Source organism: Heterodontus francisci, chromosome 14 (assembly GCF_036365525.1).
Source record: "Heterodontus francisci isolate sHetFra1 chromosome 14, sHetFra1.hap1, whole genome shotgun sequence".
In the NCBI taxonomy this organism is placed as follows: domain Eukaryota; kingdom Metazoa; phylum Chordata; class Chondrichthyes; order Heterodontiformes; family Heterodontidae; genus Heterodontus; species Heterodontus francisci.
Window position 1 is genome coordinate 82,163,766 of NC_090384.1, and position 21,402 is coordinate 82,185,167.

Below are 21,402 nucleotides of genomic sequence, written 5' to 3' on the forward strand. Positions count from 1 at the left end.
GAACGAGGAATGTTCCACATATCCCATAAAATGGCAGGCATAGCTAGGACCCATGCAGGTCAACAGTTTATTGAGCCAGATTGTGATCACAAAAATATCTACAATATACTCAAAGCCTTTTATATAACATACCCTTCCTGTAAGTCTAATGCTTGCTTCCTGCAGTACTTCCTTTGATGCTTTTACTTCACAGCTTTTTTTTTAATTCTTGGGTTATACCATCTTAATTGCCTTGTGAAGAAAAAGTATTTCAAAGTGAAGAGTACCATTTAAAACAGATGTAACATACTGTACTTGCTGAATAAATGATGACTTAATATGGTCACAATTATTTCAGTAAATACCTCACAAAAAGCTGAAAAGCTCACACTTTCTTTAAAAAAAGACATTTTTGCGTATAAAAAATGTGGTTACGTCCACTGCTTCAAAAAAAGATTTCCTTGGCTGTTAGTCCCATCAGTGCTTTCTATCACTAAATAAAAGAGGGAAGAGGACTGGTTTGCAAACAGAAAATTCTGATGTACACAGAGTAGCAGTCTTGATATCAATAATTTAAAAAAATCAAGGTGTATGTTGATTGAATACTTGCCACATGTAATATTGGCATGTACCTTTTCATTGTCTATGCTTATAATTTGTCTTTTTATAATGAGGGCCAAGAAAGCGAAACTTTTTTTTGCTCATTTGCATCTTTCTGCATTCAGCAAATCTCGCTGCAATAGTATTGTGTGTTATTAAGCCCAATGTTTTGGTAAAACGCTTTAAATTCATCACATTATCCAGAAATTACTTCCAAGTGTTAATAATCCTATAGCAACTGTTTACAAAAATACACAAATTTCAGTTTGAAGTTTGACATTCCTTAAAGTTAAATTTTTGACACACACAACATGCTGTAACTATCTGGACAACATTCAGGCTTGGGCTTGATAAAGAGCACATAACATTTGCACCACACAAGCGTCTTCTCCAAAAAGAGATTGACAAAGCACCTCTCCTTGACATTCAACAGCATTACCATTGCCAAATCCTCTACCATCAATATCCTGGGCGTCACCATTGACCAGAAACTCAATTGGGCAAGCCACATATAAGCCATGGCTACTAGACCAAGGCAGAGGCTAAGAATTCTGTGTTGAGTGTGTTATGACCAGGTGAGAAAGGGGTCTCGGGTTCCCTCTCAGCCTTCACCTGGTCTTACCATAACAGGGTTTAATTTTAAATACACCACTTTATTTTAGCTCCCCCTTAGTGAATCTTTGTTCACTAACTTCCAATTGTAAGGCAAAGAAAGTAGCCAAACAGGTTTTCTTAGGTTTAAAGAAAAAGGTTGAACTTTATTAAACTTAAACTATAATTCGGTTCACGCCTACGGATAGGCGATGCGCCCATGCTAGCGTGCATACGTGGTACACACACGCAGATAGAGACAGAAAAGAGCAGAAGAAATAAAGTGGAAAAGTTTGAGGCAATATCTGAAGATGGTTTTGGTTACTGTTCTTCGAGCTCGATGTAAAGTCCTTGATTGTAGGTAGGTCTTGTTTTTTATTGGGGCCCAGTATTCTTCTTAAACCTTGTTCGATTTAGGAAACTTTTCTCTGTTGAGGTTCATGTGTCCTCAGTGGGTCCAGAGGCTTGTGAGAAAGAGATGGGAGAAGACTGGAGAGGTCTTCTAATTCCAGGAGCAAACAGTTTTTCTGCGTTCAAACTCTCCGTGGCTAGTTCAAAATAAAAAACCCTGGACCAGCCAGTTAGTCATGTGACCATCTGGTTTAACCAATCCTGACCTTTGTGGATTGTATCATTTTAGCAGTCTCTGGAATGCTCTTCCTTACATCTTCAATGTCTGGTGATCAAAGTGGACCAGGGAATAGTCCTTTGCCTCCACAAGCATTGTCTGTTAGTATGCAAATGTCCTTCCAGCCAAGTGTCTGGTGATTTTTTAACAAGTCCTTTCTTCAGTCCAGCAACAGGTTAAAATTAATGTTCATATGACAAAATTAATATGTGTCATTCTTAGCAGGTGGGGGCCTGCGTGACACCTCCACACCCAACGGAATGAAATGCAATTTGAGAAAAGCGCATTTCATTAAAAAGGGTCGAGAGAGAAAATATAAGATACAGGAAAAAGCATGCGTCTCTCTCTCTCTCTCAATCGTTCACATTTATTCATAAATCCTAAGACTTATTACAGCCTGTCTTTTCTTGGTAGCAGTGTTGCTTTAAACTGCCCTTTTTTGGCATCCCAATAAACATGTGGTTCTTTGGAGAGGTTTTTCTTCAGTTTGCCCATTTCCATGACTGCCTAATATGCCTTTGAGATGGCTAGGTTTAATTAGCCCTGAGTTGAAATTTCTTTTCCAGGAGAGTCAGTAGTGGGCGGGTCTATCCTGAACTCTCTTTCAGTGTTTTGCTGAGTCATACAAAGGCTTTTAACTTCAGGGGATGGATGGTTTGCTTTTTTTGGACTGTGGGGGAGGATTCTTTGGTAATCTTTCCTTTGTCCCAGAGGACACGCCTGCCTGCAGGTATTTGTGCAGACACTACTGCACTCCCCTGTGGCACTTCGACCAGGTGATGCATCACACTCACAGTTTCTCTGTCCCCTAGAGGTCTTTCTTTGTCTCTGCAGATTCCTGTAAATGCTGTTAGCAACACTGGTGGGGTGCTTCTAGTGTCTGCATTTACATAGGCAGATGTGGGGTCTAACTTTTCATATTGTTTGGGTTTGGCTGACTGGACAGCAGGGGTTTTCATCCAGGATTCCTCCCAGACTTCTTTTAATCTTCCCTCTTGGTTGCTTTTTCCCCATCTCTTTCTAACCTTTTGCCACCCTGTGCCTGCCTGTCCCCTTTTCTTCTTGGTGGGGGTTCCTCACAGTTCTCCAGCCCTCTGCTGGAGGGTCTTCCTAACACTGGTACAGGACTTAGGGGTGCAGGTTTCACTGTAGGTTGGGGTTTCCCCTCAACCTGGCACATGTGGCAACTCCTGCAGTACTCCACCACATCTTTGTGGAGTTTTGGCCAGTCAAACTGCTGTCTTATGCGAGCTTTGGTCTTTTGTATACCAGCATGTACAGCCACTGTCGTCTCGCGGGCCCTCCTTAATATTTCTCTGCAGTACCTCTGCGGCACCACTAACTGGTGAACTCCTTGCTCTCAGGTCTGTGAGGAGAACTCCATTTCCTCATCAGTACCTCATTCTTTACATGGTAGCAATCAGGGAATCCATCTGCTAACTCTTGCAACACTGGGTCGTCTCGCTGAGCCTCAGCAAGGGAAAATTTATTTAATTCACTCCCTAGGTCTTCTAACTTCCCAAAGAAAATCTCGGACAGACAGGCCTCATGGCCATCTGCCTGCAGTACCAATTCAGTCTCCTCTGGGGGAACTGTTTTGATCATGGACTGATTCATTACACATTCAGGGAAATTGCAGGGGACTGTCTCCTGCCACTGCCCTGTCTCTCTGACCTCCTGGGGTCTTTCTTTCACTACTGGGGGGGAGGGGGCTACCACCTTCACCCCTGCAAGATCATTACCTAGAAGCAGGTCAACCCCGTCCACAGGCAAACTAGGGACAATCCCCATGGTCACCGGTCCCGAAAATAGGTCACACTCCAGGTGCATCCGGTGTACAGGTACAGGCATACACTGTCCTCCAATACCATTCACCATCATTTTGGTGTTCACTGCACTCTCTGGGGGAAAGGTCAGGCCTTTTCCCAGTAAAACGGATCTAGTGGCCCCTGTGTCCCTGAGAATTACTCTGGGCTTGCTTACCCCACTCGAGGGGTATAGGGTTACTTTCCCTTCAAATACAAAACCCTGATAGCCTTCAGGAATCCTATTAACTTTTCCTGCACTTGCAGTAGTAAACTTCCTGCGTTGCATTCTTACTGCAGTTAAAGCTACAGCTGGCTCTGCTGTGTTTTCCATCAGGGACCGTCTTCACTGAGTGGATGTGCGCTGATTAACCCTACAGGCTTTCCCCGTAGTTTCCAGCAGTCATCTCTCAGATGCCCTTCTTTATTACAATGGAAGCACACAGGTCGCTGGGTCTCACTCCTTCTTACAGCACCTGGAGGAGGGCCCCCTCTGTGTCTTGCTTTTCTTTCTCTCCCAGGACTGCTTGGGCTTCTATCACCTTCCCACCCTTTGTCCTTTTCAAATTTGTGCAGGTCACTAGGAAAGGTTCTCCCCTGGGAAGCTGACTTATAAATTAAAGCAAACTCATCAGCCAGGATGGCCATTTGCTGGGCTCTCTGAACCTGCTGCTCCTCCACATGGGTCTTTATGGAGAGTGGGAGAGAGTGTTTAAATTCCTCTAATGGAATTATTTCTCTGAGATTCTCATAGTTGAGCTGTAGATTAAGGGCCCTCTGCCACTGGTCAAAAGCCAGCTGCTTACTTCTTTCAAACTCCAGATAGGTTTGATTAGCTGGCTTCCTGAAGGTTCTAAACTTTTGGCGATAGGCTTCAGGTACTAATTCATATGCCCGAGGATAGTATTTTTTGTCAGTTCATAATTCGATGAACTCTCATCTGGCAACAGGGAATAAACCTCATGGGGTTTTCCGGTTATCTTGCTTTGTAATAAAAGAGGCCAGGTCTCAGCTGGCCATTTTCGCTGCCTTGCCAGTTTCACAGTGGACACAAGAAATGCTTCCACACCTTCCTCATTGAATTTTGGGATTAATTGAGACAGTTTTAACAATTCTGTTCCCAGGCCTGAATTACACTGCTCCATATTGGCCATGCTTTCACTGAGGTTACTCTGTTGCCCCCTAGTTAAATCAAGACACCTCAGCTCTCTCTCTTCGCATTCCTTCTGGAATGTTCTTTCTCTCTCCCTCTCCTGCCTTTCATTTTCTTCACGTTCCTTCTGGAAGGCCCTTTCTTTCTCTCTCTCCTGTCTCTCTCTTTCTTTCTCCTTTAACTCAAGTTTCCTCTGTTCCAATTGTAGCTTTGCTAGCAATAACCTGTCGGGGTCTATTTCTAAGCCTGCTTCTGCTTCTTCAGATTTAAGGGAAAAATGGTTAGCCACTAGTCTTAGGAGTTCAGACTTTCTAGCCTTGCCATGTACAGTGATCCCACACTGCTCAGCCATTTTCCTCAACTCCTCCATAGACAGTGCTTTTAACTTATCCCAAGTTACTTCACCTTGGCTTGGAGAGCGTCAGTCACAGACATGTTAGTATTCAAGCACACACAACTACAAGAAAACCTGTATTGAAGTCTTGCTCTTTTTTGATTGGGAACAATTTGGCTTCCACTTCCAATTTCTCTTGTTTGTCTGTGGGTAAAATCCAGGACAATAGCCCCCAAATTTCTGTTGTGACCAAGTAAGAAAGGGGTCTCGGGTTTCCTCTCAGCCTTCACCTGGTCTTACTGTAACAGGGTTTAATTTAAAACACACTATTTTATTTAGCTCCCCCTTAGTGAATCCTTGTTCACTAACTTCCAATTATAAGGCAAAGAAACTAGCCAAACAGGTTTCCTTAGATTTAAAGAAAAAGGCTGAACTTTATTAAACTTAAACTCTAATTTGGTTAACGCCTACGGATAGGCGACACACCCACGCTAGCATGCATACGTGATACATACATGCAGATAGAGACAGAAAAGAGCAGAAGAAATAAAGTGGTAAAGTTTGAGGCAATATCTGAAGATGGTTTTGGTTACCGTTCTCCGAGCTCGCTGTAAAGTCCTTGATTGTAGGTAGGTCTTGCTTTTTCATTGGGGCCCAGTATTCTTAAACCGTGTTCGACGTAGGAGACTTTTCTCTGTTGAGGTTCATGTGTCCTCAATGGTCCGGAGGCTTGTGAGAAAGAGGTGGGAGCAGACAGGAGAGGTCTTCTCACTCCAGGAGCAAACAGCCTTTCTGAGTTCAAAATGCAAGGAGTCTGGCCCTGCCGTGCCAGAAGAAGTTCAATGACCTCACACAAGTGGTTAAGGTCTGTGATTGCACTTTCAAATCTCCAAACAATGACCTCCTACCCATCACACGACCAACCTCAATGTGCCACGCCCGCAGCACTCACTGATCAGCAATCTCTAGCAAACAGGACTCATGCCTAACATTCATATGCTTCACTTCACCATCACACACTTACCACTGTTGCAAGCTTCACACCCACATCTCGCAGGCTCCACATGCTTCCAGCCATTCCGCTATAGTAGGTACATCACCCATACACATTGCAATGCACTCATTGACACTCATCTCTCTCTTGCAGGACAAGGTGGTACATAATAGGAGGAAACAACAAAGAACCTGCGGGAAACATGCACAGCTGCATCTCCTGAGCCACTTGGAGGAGACGGAGCACTGAATTATTAGATCTGGCAGTCACTGAGGCCGTTGCAACCGACCTTGCTGAAACCATCCAGGATGACCATATGTTCCTGCGTTATGCATCTTCTCAAATCACACTTCAGCAACATCCTACGATATGGTATGAAGTACAAGCTGTAGATAGTGTGACCATGCACCTCTTCCTTTCCACCCAGCATCCCCTCCCTCCCTCAACCCTCCCCATCTGCATTTATGCTTTCAGATATCCATGACCTGCTGCCTGGACATCCAATGCAGCCTGACAATGAAGGATGAGAATAAGGGCACAGATCTGAGGAAGAAGCATTGTCACTTGATCTGACATTTGCAGTCACCAGCTGAGATACTGGCACTTTGCAAACTTCAGAGGGTAGTATAGAGGCTGGATCAGCCTGTGGTGAGCCACTGGGCATGAGTGGACTGCAGCAAGGTCAGGGGGAAATAATAGCATTTGTGCCAACTCCCCAGAGGGCAAGGTCGAAGATGAGTTCTGCTGCAGAGGACTCAGATGAGGACTTTAATGGGGAGCATACAGGAGAATGCTGATGGGCCTGCACACAAATGCTTGGTGCATTAGCAGCTCTGTCAAAGAGCCTTTGTCACTGTTAAGGAGTATGGAAGAGTCCTGCTGCGATTTGGCACAGGGCTTCGTGCCGAGCTGGGAGCCCATCCTTTCTCGTGTGGAAATGGTGGCCACTTCATGACAGCACATGCGGACCCAGCCATGCTGTGGCATCTGAAGGCCGATGTCTCAGCTTCCATTGTAGCACAGCCAGAAGCCATCCAATGTTCGAGTGCTGCAGTGGAAGTTAAGACTGAGGTCATGAGATCTTTGCTTATTGCCATGCAAGCACTGCAACTACAGCAACAACAGGCTAATCATTTGACCTCGGGAGAGGAAAAGCTTTTAGAAACATTAATTGGGGACAAAATGAGGTAACAGAGAGGGTTGATGAGGGTAATGTGGTTGATGTGGTCTATATGGACTTCCAAAAGGCGTTTGATAAAGTACCACATGACAGGCTTGCCAGCAAAGTCAAAGCCCATGGAATAAAAGGGAAAAGTGACACCATGGATACGAAGTTAGCTGAATGACAGAAAAAGTGTACAGTTGTTTTTCCGACTGCAGGAAAGTATGCAGTTCCCCAAGGGTTGATATTAGGACCACTGCTTTTCTTAATATATATTGATGACTTAGGCTTGAGTGTACAGGGTACAATTTCACTATTTGAAGATGATACAAAACTTGGAAGTTTTGTGAACTGTGAGAGGAATAGTGATAGACTTCAAGAGAACATAGACAGGTCGGTAGAATGGGCAGACATTTGGCAGATGAAATTTAATGCAGAAAAGTGCAAAGTATACACTTTGGTAGGAAGAACGAGGAGAAGCAATATAAACTACTAAAGGGTACAATACTAAAGTGGGTGCAGGAGCAGAGGGCCCTGGGGGTATATGTGCACAAATCGTTGAAGGTGGCAGGTCAGGTTGAGAAAGTGGTTAAAAAGGCATATAAATAGAGGCATAGAGTACAAAAGCAAGGAAGGTATGGTGAACCTTTATAAAACACTGGTTCAGGCTTTACTGGAGAGGAAGGATGTGAAGGCTTTAGAGAGTATGCAGAAAAGTTTTGAGAATTTTTTTTAAAAAATTCATTCATGGGATCTGGGCAACACTGGCAAGGCCAATATCTATTGCCCATCCCTAATCGCCCTTGAGAATGTGATGATGAGCCGCCTTCTTGAATCGCTGCAGTCCATCTGGTGTAGGTACACCCACAGTGCTGTTAGGGAGGGAGTTCCAGGATTTTGACCTACCGACAGTGAAGGAACGGCGATATAGTTCCAAGTCAAGATGGTGTGTGATTTGAAGGGAACTTGCAGGTGTTGGTGTTCCCATGAATCCGTTGCCCTTGTCCTTCTAGGTGGTAGAGGTCACAGTTTGGAAGGTGCTGTCAAAGGAACTTAGGCAAGTTGCTGCAGTGCATCTTGTAGATGGTATACACTGCTGCCAATGCACAGCAATGGTGGAGGGAATGAATGTTTGTTTGTTGTGGATGGGGTGCCAATCAAGCCAGCTGCTTTGTCTTCGATGGTGTCAAGCTTCTTGAGTGTTGTAGCTGCACTCATCAAGCCAAGTGGAGATTATTCCATCACACTCTTGACTTGTGCCTTGTAGATGGTGGACAGCTTTGAGGAGTCAGGAGGTGAGTTACTCACTGCAGAATTCCCAGCCTCTGACCTGTTCTTGTAGCCATGGTATTTATATGGCTGGTTCAGTTAAGTTTCTGCTCAATGGTAACCCCCAGGCTGTTGATAGTGGGGTTTTAGTGACAGTAATGACATTGAATGTCAAGGGGAGATGGTTAGATTGCCTTGCACTTGTGTGGCGCAAATGTTACTTGCCATTTAACAGCCCAAGTACGAATGTTGTACAGGTCTTGCTGCATGTGGCCACAGACTGCTTCAGTATTTGAGGTGTTTGTACTGAACACCATGCAATCATCAGCGAACATCCCCACTTCTGACCTTATGATGGAGGCAAGGTTATTGATAAAGCAGCTGAAGATAGTTGGGCCTAGGACATTACCCTGAGAAACTCCTGCAACTATGTACTCAGGCTGAGATGATTAGCCTCCAACAAACACAGACATCTTCCTTTGTGCTAGGTACGACTCCAGCCACTTGTTCCAGGATGAGGGACTTCAGTTATATGGATAGATTGGAGAAGCTGGGGCTGTTCTCAGAGAAGCCAAGGTTGAGAGGACATTCGATAAAGGTGTTCAAAATCATGAGGGGTCTGGACAGAGTAGATACAGAGAAACTGTTCCCATTGGCGGAAGCATTGAGAACCAGAGGACACAGATTTAAAGCGATTGGCAAAAGAACCAAAGGTGATGTGTGGAAACATTTTTTTCTGTAGTGAGTGGCTATGATCTGGAATGCACTGCCTGAAAGGGTGCTGGGACTAATTCAATTGTAGCTTTCAAAAGGGAACTGGATAAGAAACTGAAGCGAAAAAATTTTCAGGGCTACAGGGGAAGGATGGGGAAGTGGGACTAGCTACATTGCTCTTGCAGAGAGCCGACACAGACTCAATATGCTGAATGGCTTCCTTCTGTGCTGTAACCATTCTATGATTCTATGGTGCTGTCATTGCTGTGGATTACAATGCTCAAACGGCTTGTAGGGTCACACAGGAGTCCAGCAATTTGCTACAGAGGCTTATGAGGATTACTGAGGTGTCGCCCTGAGGGAGTGGCAATGACTTAGTGATGCACAAACCTGCTGTCCTATCTAAGGATGACAGCATTCATATTTTCACTACTGTCACTTCACCAGTGCCCCTACTGTTGTCTCTCAGCCATCCAGTCAGCCCAGACTGCTGTGGCCCATGCCCAGGTGGGAGGCCCAGGGATGCTCGAAGTAAAGGCCAGCTCAAGTGACAAAAAAAATCCGACCCGAACCCGACGGAACCACATGGGACCCGAGCCCGAGTCCCTCCATTTTCCCCCCCCGAGCCTGACCTGACCCGAGCCCGACCCGACCACCACAATGTTCCCTTCAATTACCTTCCGACTCCCAATCTGCTGGAAGCTGCAGCATGAGCGTGATGATGTCATAGAGACGCTCACACACTCACTGCGCAGACTCAGTTTCCCTGCTTGACGTCCTGGACTCCCAGCTCAGGTAAGTTTTTGACTTTTAACAGTTACCTTGCTGTGTGTGTCCGACCCAGACCCCGCCCGACCCGACCCGAGCCCGAAGGCCAGACCCAGAAGAGCGGCCCGACCCGAACCCAACACATGTCGTTGGGTCTCTTCGGGTTCGGGTCGGGTAGCAGGCCTTTAGCTCAAGGGAATTCTGCAATGCCATCTGATGTCTCTCCCACTAAATGTCGGCAGCCTTCCACCAGCCATGCTGAAGCCAGTGTGGTAACACTGCATAGGAACACTCAGCTAGGCAAAGGCACTTGAAAGATAGGTACTATGAGAAAGGACAAGGGTAAATAGTTGAATTTGTATGTATGATTGGAAGTGTTGTTGGATAAATTTGATATGGAACAGTTGATTCGTGGCATCTTTTATTTCAGAATTTTGATCAAGAGGACACTGACAGTCACCTTTCCATCCATCTGTGACAAACTAAGTGCAGTAGCAAAAAGAAAGTCAAAAGCACCTCACCTGAAAGTTGATTGGCGATGCCTTTAAATAGTGATGTTGGGAGGGCCATTTGTGTAGCTGAATGCATGTTTGTTTGTATGTACTTAAAAGAGGACATTACAGGACCTGCAAGGTCCAAACTGGCAGACCAGGCACTAAATCAGTGTTAGAGAACTGCCCACTCTGCATGCTTCCAGTGCCCATGCGTCCTTCCTCATATGACAATTGGTGCAAGCTGCACTGGAGGTTGTTGGGAGTGGATCCCTGGCATTCTTTTCAACTCCAGGCTCTAGGAGCGCCAAAATCAGCAGCACGACGGAGCAAAACTTCGCAGCCCATATATTTCAAATTACAATACATTAAAGACCACTAAGAAATGAAACAGAAAATTCCAAGGCAGAATTTTAAGTGGACTGTGGAAGGTCATCAGTTATAAATCAACCAATATTAGCAATGAAGCTGTGTTTCAAAAATGTAACTTTTAAATCACTTTTGTTTTCTAGAGTTTCTCCAAGATGCAAGTTGCATTGGGTTTGACTGAATCATCTGGAGAAAGGAGGAAATATTGGCCGGGTATTTCAGACCATTGATACTGGTAAGTGAACTAAGGTGCAGCATTGACAGCTCATGGCGGTAATTGTCATGGATATGGTGGAGCTACTGAACTGATCTTATACGTACCAACCGCCATACAGATAGCCAGGCTCTTTGCTGTGTCTGTCTGCTCGCGTCAGTGAATAAAAATTTGTACCACTCCCAGCTCCCCTCTCATGGTTGCTGCTGGCTTTGACCCACTCTAGCTCTAGGGAATTGAAACTGATGTATGATGTGATTAGGAATTCTTGAGAGTTTTGAGAGGTCAGTAATTCCTGCCCCAACATATAGCAGTTTTCAATCCCCTGGAGCAATGCCGAGGGGAGGGATAGGAGAATGCAGCGTGAAATTGGAGGAGGGTAGGAGATATGGGGAGTGCCAGAATTATTTGAGAGGAAAGAAGAATGTATATTTAACTTAGAGGTAAAAGAGTATCAACTTGAACAGGGAGGAAGAGAGGGAGGAGAAGATTGCCAGTTTAAATTTAACTGGGAGATGATTTCGACATTGAGATGAGTTTGAATTAAGTGAAGGAGAAAAGTATTAATATGAAATCTGGGGTGGAACTGGGAAGAAGGTGGGAGAACAGTGGTTGAACTGGAGAAGAGAGAGAACGTAACTGTAACTGAAGGGCAGAAGGAACAAAGTGCCAGCTTATCCTGGGGGAGTCAGGGAGAAATAAATCTCTGGCATGAGCTTTTAGGAGTGCAATCATGAATTGAAGCAAGTAGGAAACAAGCACCCCTGTGTGCTGTCCACATGAAGAGTCTCAGGATGAAACAGGTGCAGGGGAGTGGAAGGAAGGAAAAGTATTTCAACATGAACTATGAATGTGAGGGGGATAAACAGCATCAACTGGTAGGGTTGAGGTGGAGACATGACTGTCTCCATATTATTGTATCAACTGTATAAATTATTTAATAGAATTCAGCAATAGAGTAGCAGTACCTTTCCACAGTGGCAAACAATGTTCCTTCAAGAGGAAAATATCCACAATTTTTTTTAACACAATCTTCTGCTAGACTAGGGATGGAATGAATATATCTGCAGCTTAAGTTATGACAAACCTATCTGCAGTTGTCAGCTTTTTTTGAAGCATTTTTTGAAGCCAAAGACTTGCAGGTTGATAGGTAAATTGGCCATTAGCAATTGCCCCTAGTATAGGTAGGTGGTAGGGAAATATAGGGACAGGTGGGGATGTGGTAGGAATACGGAATTAGTGTAGGATTAGTATAAATGGGTGGTTGATGGTCAGCACAGACTCAGTGGGCCGAAGGGCCTGTTTCATTGCTGTATCTCTAAAACTAAAACTAAGACTAAAATAGTGGTCAACTTTTGTTATTTTTGTTTTACACAGATTTATGGGAATCATTGGATTATGAGATGTCATCTTTGCAGGAACTTTAACAATGTATTACTCAGATTACTGGAAGAATGGACAGACAGAAAAGCAGAAGATTCTAGATTGGTGTACAGCTGAGACTATTTGCTTACAATAATGCAAGACCAGCTGCTGAATCAACCAATAAGAAATCTCTAACATGAACAACATTTTTATTTGTGACCAATTCTTGAATAGTCTGGCTGATGTCAAATAGCAAAAAGATGTCCTGACTGTGAAAGTTGATAGATTGTCTGTGTTCAATATGTTTTGTTATTGGAGTTACAATTCATAACCACTTTCTAATGAAGTTGGTTAGATTGTGCCTCACACTAGCTCCTTTAATATGGTCTCTCAACACAATGAGCTACAAAATAAACCTTTATCTTTCAGGTTTGTTGGTTTCAGGATTAGAGAGGAATGAGGAGGATTGTTTTCATTCAGTGGGTGGAGGGGATTCAGAACTCACTGCCTGAAAGGGTGGTAGATGCAGAAACACTCATCGCATTTAAGAAACACTTAGACATGCACTTGAAGTTCCATGACCTACAAGGCTACGGACCAAGAGCAGGAAACTGGGATTAGGCTGCATAGCTTTTGCTTGGCTGGCACAGACACAATGGGCTGAATGGCCTCCTTCTATGCCACACATTTTTATGATTCTATGGTTGATATTTACCTGTAAGTCTGAAATTTTATAACTTATTGGAAGGTCTGTTTCAAAAGGTTTTTGCTTGCTGGAACTGGCTGTGTCTCCAACCAGTGACTGTTCAATGGAAACTATGAATTCTGTTGACAGACGTCTGTGACCTTTGAAAAAAAAAGCACAGGTTTCTTTTGAGCAAGATGTGATGTTACTGACAGCAGGAGCTCTTGCTTGTCAACAGTTTTTGGACAGTCCCACGCTCTCCCAGGAAAGCATCAAAGAGGATGAAGTTTCAAACTATTCTTCTGGAAACAAAGCCAAACACTGGCCAAAAGACTGAAGACCCTTTTGCATTGGACAAGGCTTTGTTATTTCTGCACAATCATATGAGATATTGAACAATACTTTAGGCTACTTTGATTATCTTCATGAACTTGACCCAGACACCCATGTTATTCTCTGTTTCCAAGATCTGAAGCCTCTGCTACAGTCACATAAAAAAAATCAAAATCTTTACATTTATTTCTATATTGTCTTAAAGTTTGAAGATATAATTCCTCTTTCAGCTGTAGTTTTTGAACTGAAACAGATTTGAAATTTAATCTGCAAATTTTACATACCTCAGCTTTTCTCACAGATTACAAGAACAGGAATAAAGAAGAAACTGCATAATAAGCAAACAAGTGGACACGCACACACACACACACACACACACACACACACACACACAAAAGTACATATGTACACATATATAATGTAGACATGCAGATATTGCTTATGTTGTGTCAAAGGTCATGCTGTTCCAAGTCAAGAAAATGGAAGGGATGTACAAGTAGGGGAATAGTGCATTTCTCCTATGAAATGATTTAAAAATAAGTTTGTAAGATATCTATCCAGAGATGGTTGAACCAAGTGTTCTTGATTGGCCCCTGGAAAATATATGTATTTTCCTTACTTAAGTTATGAGAATAGGTTGCATAAACTTGGATTTTATTCCTTTGGGAAGATTGAGAGCTGATCCAATCTAGGTGTTTAAGAATTGAATAGGATAAATAAAGGTAAATCAGTCCCTCTGGTGGGAAAACCAAATCAAGGAGGCATAATTTTAAATTCAGGAGTGAAAGCAAGAAGCACTTCTTCATACAAAGGGCAATGGGAATCTCGAGTTCTCTCCCTCAAAAAAGCGATAGATGCTGAGTCAATTGATGCTTCCAAGACTGAGATTAATAAGATTTTTGTTAGGTATCAAGGAATTATGGATCAAAGGTGTGTAATTGGAGTTGAGGTACAGAAAGGCCATGGTCTAACTGAAAGGCGAAACAGGTTCAAGGGACTGAATGGCCTGTTTCTGTTTCTATGTTGCTTTAAATAGGGAGCCAGACCGTGGTTTATATAATGCAGCTCAGTAAATTTTTCTTTTTAATTTGTATTTTACTTTTTGTTGATTAATTATTGTACTGGCAATAATGAGCTGGCCTCAATGATACTATAGTATGATATTGATGAATAAAAGCAATTATTGCAACCATACCTTACAGATATTGTAAGTAACTGCATGAGAGTGAGTGAAACACACATTGTAGCAGCGTGAGCACTGTTAAATATGGGGAAATCTACAAGTTTATGAATAAAAGTCTCATGTCTGTCAAACTCTGTAATGTCCTACTTGGTTACAAATGGAAACAATGTATCAAAAAAGTGACAGAAAGCTACACATTTCATCCTTGAGTCTGAAATTTACAAGCAATCTGTTAACCCCCATTTGACCTCAAAAATTTACAAGTGGCTATAACTACTTGGATCACCAGGGAAAACTGTTTAAGCACTGGCTGTAAAAAGACGACCATATCAGCCACTAAACATTACAGCTGTGATCAAGACCAACTCAGAGCGAATAGTCATCATCCAAGAGCAAGGAGAAGGGGAACTGCTGAAATAGCTCCTGATTTTGATTTCTTCCTTTGGCTGTCACCATAGTTTCTCGGTCAATTGGAGTCGTTACTAAATATGAACTTTCGAACAAAATACAGACAAAATACTATAAAATTCACAACCAAATGATTAAATAAACCTATAGAACGTATGTTTTGGAAATATCCCTCAATGTTTTTTGTTCAGTAATCAACATCACAAAAACAAATTATCTGGTCATTGTTATATTGCTGTTTGTGGGAGCTTGCTGTGTGCAATGGGCTGCCACATTTCCTACATTACAATAGTGAATACACTTTAAAAGTACTTCATTGGTTGTAAACTGCTTCGGGATGACCTGTGGTCATGAAACGGGCTATATAAATGCAAGTTTTTTTCAACGTCTGAGAAGCATGGGCTTGAGCTCAGCAGAATGAAGAACTATAACCGTGTAGTACTCTGTACCTCCAGCATGCACCAATGTCACTGTCGGGGGATGGACTGTAGGCAGGAGTGTGCCATCCCTTATTCAAATTTTAAAATGTTTTATTTGTAATCTACATGTCAGTCATAGGCAGTTGTAATAAATTAACATTAATGTCACACGCAGTAACTATCTCCAACAAAAGAGAATCTAACCATCTCCCCTCGACATTCAACAGCATTCCCATCACTGAATCCCCCATTATTAACATCCTGGGGGTTACCATTGACAGAAATTGAACTGGAGCAGCCACATAAATACTGTGGCTACAAGAGCGGGTCAGAGACTGGGAATTTTGCAGCGAATAACCCAACTCCTGACTCCCCAAAGCCTGTCCACCACCTACAAGGCATAAGTCAGGGATGTGATGGAATACTCTCCACTTGCCTTAATGAGTGCAGCTCCAACAATACACAGGAAGCTTGATGCCATCCAGAACAAAGCAGCCTGCTTGATCAACACCCCATCCAACACCTACAACATTCACTCTCTCCACCACTGATGCACTGTGGCAACTCACCACGCCTCCTTCGACAGCACCTTCCAATACTGTGACCTCTTTCACCTAGAAGGACAAGGGCAGCAGATATGTGGGAACACCATCATCTGCAAGTTCCCCTCCAAGCCACACACCATCCTGAATTGGAAATATATTGCCGTTCCTTCACTGTCACTGGATCAAAATCCTGGAACTCCCTCCCTAACAGCACTTTGGGTGTACCTGCACCAGATGGACTGCAGCGATTCAAGAAGGCAGCTCACCACTACCTTCTCAAGGGCAATTAGTGATGGGCAACAAATGCTGGCCTAGCCAGTGATGCCCACATCCATTGAAATGAATAGAAAATAAAATTGTAAATGGTGGTAATAAGTGGGGAACAAAGTACCATAATCCTTGCACTAGAATCCACATTGCCGAAAAAAAAATACTGCTTTCAAAATTTAGATATCTAAAGGGTTATTCAAAAACGTCAAAGATCTTTGAGTGAGATTAATTCAATTTCACTTATAAACTGTTATGGCAATGGCCTTTATGACAAGAACTACAAAATAGCACTATGTGATCTAGAGGAAACAATATAAATAAGAGCCTCTTGCTGGGCAAGTGCTTCTCAAATTCATGCTCTTCTACACTTGCAGTTCCTGAATAAATCTTCACACAATTGAGATTTACGATTACAGGTATTAGAGGTGATTGTATAAACTTCTCCATAATGGTATTCAACTAAGGAATGGAGAGACACGTATTCTAATATTTTAAAACACAATACATGAATGAATTATGATATCTACATTTTTAAACAATTTTGCTTCGAGTCTTTACAATTTCAAGTAATTTAAAGTACTATTTCTTGGTCAATGATTTGACATGGAGGCAGACCCTATCTCCTTTGATCATGAGATATTCATCAATAACCAGCTTGGTATTTCGTGACCTTGAATTTTAATGACCCTTGTTTGTAGTAGTCTTCTACTGGATTACCTGTGATATGGCTGTTCAGAATTGGTAAAATTTTAGGTTCGAACTGGAAATTTTACAGACTACAATAAAAATAAAACCCAAAACATTTGAATTCTGCAGCACTAAACAAATGTAGGTATAATAAACAATATCCACAAGGGGTTAAAATTACACAACTTGATAACTTCTGCAGAAATTCTGAGAAAGTCCTTTAGATAAAAAGAATCTCTCATTGGGAAAACGCTTTCCAATTTCATCCTCTCATTTGCTTGCAGTCTTGAAGCAGAGATTCACTTCTATGTAATGCAGCTTTTACTTTATAAGAGTTCCTAATTCAACCTCAGTCTCAAAGCTTAGGTTAAATGGCAATTTGCAGCACAAGGTCAGTAGTTAACTTCTAAAATTCCTCTGTAGTGAGCTAATACACGATTAAGATGAAAGTGCTTTTGCATGCTTGATGAAAAGGTTTCCTAAGAATAAAGATGCCTACAAAATGAGATATGATTCAAATATACAATGACAAATATTTGAACAATTTCAACATGATACGTATTTGAGCAATGTAACTGGATCTACACCTTATAATTTCCTCTCTGTGTTGTCTCCAAATGGACAAATATTTCCAGACAAATGAGTTCCTCAACTTTGTTACCAAATGTTTTCATCAATCGCACCTGCATTAGATCTTCCAAAATGCATTACCTCACATTTGTCCGGATTAAACTCCATCTGCCATTTCTCCGCCCAAGTCTCCAACCGATCTATATCCTGCTGTATCCTCTGACAATCCTCATCACTATCCGCAACTCCACCAACCTTTGTGTCATCCGCAAACTTACTGATCAGACCAGCTACATTTTCCTCCAAATCATTTATATATACTACAGAGAGCAAAGGTCCCAGCACTGATCCCTGCGGAACACCACTAGTCACATCACTCCATTCAGAAAAGCACCCTTCCACTGCTACCCTCTGTCTTCTATGACTGAGCCAGTTCTGTATCCATCTTGCCAGCTCACCTCTGATCCCGTGTGACTTCACCTTTTGTACTAGTCTGCCATGAGGGACCTTGTCAAAGGCTTTACTAAAGTCCATGTAGATAACATCCACTGCCCTTCCTTCATCAATCATCTTCGTCACTTCCTCAAAAAACTCAATCAAATTAGTGAGACACGACCTCCCCTTCACAAAACCATGCTGCCTCTCGCTAATAGGTTCGGTTTTTTTCCAAATGGGAGTAAATCCTGTCCCGAAGAATCCTCTCTAATAATTTCCCTACCACTGATGTAAGGCTCACCGGCCTATAATTTCCTGGATTATCCTTGCTACCCTTCTTAAACAAAGGAACAACATTGGCTATTCTCCAGTCCTCTGGGACCTCACCTGTAACCAATGAGGAGGCAAAGATTTCTGTCAAAGCCCCAGCAATTTCTTCCCTTGTCTCCCTTAGTATTCTGGGGTAGATTCCATCAGGCCCTGGGCACTTATCTACCTTAATGCTTTGCAAGACACCCAACACCTCCTCCTTTTTGATAATGAGATGACTGAGACTATCGACACTCCCTTCCCTAGGCTCACCATCCACCAAGTCCTTATCTTTGATGAATACTGATGCAAAGTACTTATTTAGTACCTCGCCCATTTCCTCTGGCTCCACACATAGATTCCCTTCTCTGTCCTTGAGCGGGCCAACCCTTTCCCTAGTTACCCTCTTGCTCTTTATATATGTATAAAAAGCCTTGGGATTATCCTTAATCCTGTTTGCCAATGACTTTTCATGGCCCCTTTTAGCCCTCCTGACTCCTTGCTTAAGTTCCTTTCTACTTTCTTTATATTCCTCAAGGTATTCATCTGTTCCTAGCCTTCCAGCCTTTACGAATGCTTCCTTTTTCTTTTTGACTAGGCTCACAATATCCTGCGTTATCCAAGGTTCCCGAAACTTGCCAAACTTATCCTTCTTCCTCACAGGAACATGCTGGTCCTGGATTCTAATCAACTGACATTTGAAAGACTCCCACATGTCAGATGTTGATTTACCCTCAAACAGCCGCCCCCAATCTAAATTCTTCACTTCCTGCCTAATATTGTTATAATTAGCCTTCCTCCAATTTAGCACCTTCGCCCGAGGACTACTCTTATCCTTATCCACAAGTACCTTAAAACTAATGGAATTATGGTCACTGTTCCCGAAATGCTCCCCTACTGAAACTTCGACCACCTGGCCGGGCTCATTCCCCAATACCAGGTCCAGTACACCCCATCCCTAGTTGGACTATCTACATATTGTTTCAAGAAGCCCTCCTGGATGCTCCTTACAAATTCTGCCCCATCTAAGCCCCTAGCACTAAGTGATTCCCAGTCAATATCGGGGAAGTTAAAATCACCCACCACTACAACCCTGTTACCTTTACATCTTTCCAAAATCTGTCTACATATCTGCTCCTCTACCTCCCGCTGGCTGTTGGGAGGCCTGTAGAAAACCCCCAACATCATGACTGCACCCTTCCTATTCCTGAGCTCCACCCATATTGCCTCACTGCAAGACCCCTCTGAGGTGTCCTCCCGCAGTACAGCAGTGATATTCTCCTTAACAAGTAATGCAACTCCCCCACCCCTTTTACATCCCCCTCTATCCCGCCTGAAGCTTCTAAATCCTGGAACATTTAGCTGCCAGTCCTGTCCTTCCCTCAACCAAGTCTCTGTAATAGCAACAATATCATAGTTCCAAGTACTAATCCAAGCTCTAAGTTCATCTACCTTACCTGTTATACTTCTCGCATTGAAACAAATGCACTTCAGACCATCAGTCCCGCTGTGCTCCACAACATCTCCCTGCCTGCTCTTCCTCTTAGTCTTACTGGCCTTATTTACTAGTTCCCCCTCATTTATTTCACTTGCTGTCCTACTGCTCTGGTTCCCACCCCCCTGCCACACTAGTTTAAACCCTCCCGTATGACGCTAGCAAACCTCGCAGCCAGGATAGCAAACCTCGCAGCCAGTAAGGGCCATCGCCCACCTCCACGGGTATTTTACCCTTGGTAGACATGAAAGGCTGCCCAGTGATACCTGGTGGCCTTCTAGCACACCGGGAGAAGGGGCCGTGACAATCAGGTGCCCGATTGGGGGCTGCCCCTGCTTCCCCAACCAACCCCAGGACATGAGACGCACCCCACCTTCCCCCCAAACGACCACCCTTGCCTCGCCGGGCCACGACCAATCTGCCCGGCGAGGTAAACCAAATTTACATCAGTCCTGGCTCCATGTCCTCAGCTGGGATGTAGTCCCAGGAGTGGCCACTGCTCCCAGTGGCGCTGCTGGGACTGAGAGCTGCCAGCCCGATGATTGGCTGGCAGCTCAATGAGGCAGGACTTCCTCCCTCAAGCGGGTGGAAGTCCCACCTCTGAACAGTTAAATCCTGTGTGCCCGTCGTAAAATCCAGCCCTATAACTCTTGAACATTTTCTATCACTGAGCATTATTTTTAAAAAGATCATGGGCATAAACCCAAACTTGCAACACCTCTGTTGCGTTATGCCAAGATGAGCAGTAGTATTAACTATGTGTCAAGAGTTCCAAACCATACAATTGAGCAATAAAATAAATTCAACAGAATACAACACCTTGTATTCAGGTAGTGCCTTCAGCACTGAAAAAACATCCCAAGGTGCTCCAAGCTGCTTCTTAACCTTACTGTTTACTTAGCATATCTTCATCTCCCGTCTGCTTGTCTATGATCAGTGAGGAAACAATCCATTCAAAGTATATCCCATACTTGGAGAATTGACTTTTAAGGACATCCTCAGATCCTCTGGCTCATTTGGCTCAAAAACAGTGATTATTTTGCTCAAACTCCCTATGCAAAATCATAACCTAAACTTGCTCAACTGGCATTTTCTTACCCTTCCAAATAAATTTGGACAGGTGTGCTGCACTTCCAGGAAATTGACGACCAGGCTGGTCTAGCTGAAATTGTTCTTTTGGACTCTGGCATCATGAGACTATCTTTTTCACTGAATTTAATTAGCTGATCTAAGAGTTTCTTAACACACTGTCATGAACAAGCATTTCAAACGTTAACTCACTGTGAACTTGCATTTATAAAGTACCTTTCATGATCTCGGGATGAGTAAAAGCACTTTACAGGCAATGAAGTAATTTTGAGGTGTAGTTATTCTAATATAGGGTAATTTTTGGCCCGGATTTTGCTTTGGCAAAGACAGTGAAACTGTCAGCATTTGCCGTTATTACCTCACTGAAATTGACAGCAACTTCGGGAGGTCAGCCATGCGCAGGATAATGCAGAAAACCAGATGTTCCTGTCAGTGAGTTTACACTCCTCCAGAGGGTGTGCTGTAGAGGTTCCCATAGACTGCTGTATCTCCCTTGCAATCATGAATTGATGCCAATTTCTATTCTAACGCTGTTAGT

The 21,402-nt window shown here is 43.2% G+C and overlaps 1 long non-coding RNA gene across 1 annotated transcript in view; it reads right to left on the reverse strand.

Moving 5' to 3' along the window:
- Positions 1–20,950, reverse strand: part of LOC137377132 (uncharacterized) — a 401,963-nt gene extending 381,013 nt beyond the window's left edge. Inside the window, exon 1 of the long non-coding RNA XR_010976365.1 lies at positions 20,874–20,950. This is a non-coding gene — a long non-coding RNA (uncharacterized lncRNA). The remainder of the gene's footprint in view (positions 1–20,873) is intronic.
- Between the last annotated feature and the right edge of the window lie 452 nt (positions 20,951–21,402).